At 37.4% G+C, this 2627-nt stretch overlaps 1 non-coding gene across 1 annotated transcript; it reads right to left on the bottom strand.

The window, feature by feature from the left end:
* Nucleotides 1-2174: 2174 nt before the first annotated feature.
* LOC118570725 lies at nt 2175-2338 on the bottom strand. The gene has a single exon (XR_004943223.1). It is a non-coding gene; the product is annotated as a U1 spliceosomal RNA (small nuclear RNA).
* Nucleotides 2339-2627: the final 289 nt, after the last annotated feature.

The raw sequence follows: 2627 nt of genomic DNA, 5'->3' as shown, positions 1-2627 counted from the left end.
CAAAGTCACAGATATATTCTTGCCTCTTCCTCCTAAATTCTGGGATTAAAGGCATGTACCATACCATCATGCCTAGTGTTTTTTTTATTTAAAAAGTTTTTTATTTTAATTATCTCAAAATCAATAAATAGATCCTGTTTTCTTCTACATTCTCAACTTTCATACTGGCATTTGTATCTGCTTTTTAGAATGGATTGTTGAGCATTAATTGTAACAGCTAGAAGACAAGGGCATTGCTGTTCTGTGGTAGTCTTACCAATTTTTCACCTCATTTAGAATATTAGGAACAGGCATCTACAGATCTCAAACATGGGCTAGCTCCACCTGTCAACTGTTACCAGCCTGTTCTCTCTGCCCTTGGGAGTATAACTTCCATAGTCTCTGGAATTTTCTCAAACCATGGCAAAGCAAGCCTACACAGGACTTGCCACCATTTTGCACCTAGATTTCAGGTAGGGCTCTAAAGTTTTAAACTCAGTGAAACATCCCCTGGAAATTGTACTTTCTTTGTAAAACTCCTCAGTAGGATGCTTCCTGTTGCAGACTCTACAGGATCCAGTGTGATCCAGAGAAAGGAGAGAATAGGAACAGGTTCTGAGCAGTGGTTATGAAATAGAGCCATGTGATCACAACAGCAATTTCCGAAGGATCTGGAAAGCATGTACACAGCAAAGACTTTCGACATGATGTTTCTGTTTTATTTTTTAAGAATATGTTTATGCAACCGTGAGGTGGTGATGCATAACTTTAATCCCAGCACTCAGGACACAGAGGTGGGCAGATCTCTATGAGTTTGAGGCTAACCTGGTCTACAAGTGAGTTTCAGGACAGCCAAAGCTGTTGCACAGAGAAACCCTGTCTCAAAACAAAAACAAAAACAAGACAAAGCAAGCCGAGAGAGAGAGAGAGAGAGAGAGAGAGAGAGAGAGAGAGAGAGAGAGAAGAGACTGTATTTGCATATATACATAAAGCAGATATTTGTGTTTTCTTTCCTGTTTCTTTATCATGTAATGTAACATAAATTGAGATAATATCAATGGCTATTATCATATTTAACTTATGAAACCCCAAAAGACTAAGTGTTCCTCAAGGGACACTAATACCTATTCTAAAATCTTTAACGTATTTTCAGTTATACTTGACATAGTTATAGCATATTAGGTAGAATTATGACCTGGCTGTTTTCATTTGGAAATTAAGCATAACAGGAGGATGTGTGATTGTGTGTCAAGCTGACATGGGGTGTACTTGTGATAGCTAATCATGGTTGTCAATTTGACAACATTTAGAATCAACTAAAACCCAAACAACCCCGCACACCTGTGAGGGATTTTCTTGATTGGATCATTTGAGGTGGGAAGACCCACCCTAAATCTGAGTGCTACCTTCTGGTTGCTGTGAACATAAAAGGACATCTGAGAAGCAAGCTTTAGCTTTCTTTCCCATGCTCGCCCTCACTCTCACAGGCAACTCCATCTGTTCTGTTTTGGAGGCATTCCTTTGCTGCTATTAGAATGTGCTTTTTCCAGGTTCCAATGTAGACTGAAGACCAGCAGCTCTCCAGGAGTCCTCTGGAACTACAGTACCAGATTAGAACTATCAAGCCGTATAGACTGAAAAACAACTGAATTGTATATATATGGGCCTGATATACTGACTTAATGTTGGATGATTTTTCAATTTTATAGTCCTTATATAATGAAACTTTATCATTTATTTTTAAATTTTAGAGCAGTTCATAAATACAAGTATATTTATTAATATATATAAATAAATATACATTCTTTTTTTTTTTATCAGTTCTGTTCCCTTAGAAAACCCTGACTAATTCAGTGAGTAACAATGGGAAATGGCTGAGTAATTTATATTCACTACATGGAATATTGTGCAGGCACTGGAGGTAGAGGCCCTGAGGGCCTTAAAACAACATGACAGAATATTAAGACACAAGGGGAATGAAATATCCAGAGCACAAAACTGTACAGAGTGATCACAAGTGTGTGAAAACATAAATATATTAATACAGAAGAAAAAGACCACTCAGATTAACAGAGTGGCCTAATATTGGATGATTTTCAATTTTATAGGTATTATATAATGGACCTTTATCATTTATTTTTAAATTTTAGGACAGAAGTTAATAAATTTAGAATTCCATTTTTTCCTTTTTTATTCAGGGGAGAGCGCGAACGCTGTCCCCCACTACCACAAATTCTGCAGTCGAGTTTCCCGCATTTGGGGAAATCTCAGGGGTCAGCACATCCGGAGTGCAATGGATAAGCCTCGCCCTGGGAAAACCACCTTCATAATCATGGTATCTCCCCTGCCAGGTAAGTATAGAATTCCACATTTAATAGCTCAAACTTTGTATGATTCCAAAAGAATTGACCAAATTTCATAAAATATGTATAATCATATAAATAGGCTATTGTCTATTAATCACCTTGAAAAATACAGCTGGCACTTGGTTTGAATTGATAAGAGATACATTTCAAAGAATAAGTATTTCACTTTAACCAGTATATAACCCTCATTAGACAGGCCATGTCTGGCCTACACTGGGACACTTGGGGGGTAGACAATGCTGTCCGACTTTTATCACTAAATGCCCAGTGTGCTTGTTTTAA

This window comes from Onychomys torridus, chromosome 19 (genome assembly GCF_903995425.1).
Source record: "Onychomys torridus chromosome 19, mOncTor1.1, whole genome shotgun sequence".
In the NCBI taxonomy this organism is placed as follows: domain Eukaryota; kingdom Metazoa; phylum Chordata; class Mammalia; order Rodentia; family Cricetidae; genus Onychomys; species Onychomys torridus.
The sequence above is the reverse complement of the archived record's forward strand: the minus strand, read 5'-3'. Positions and strand labels throughout refer to the sequence as shown.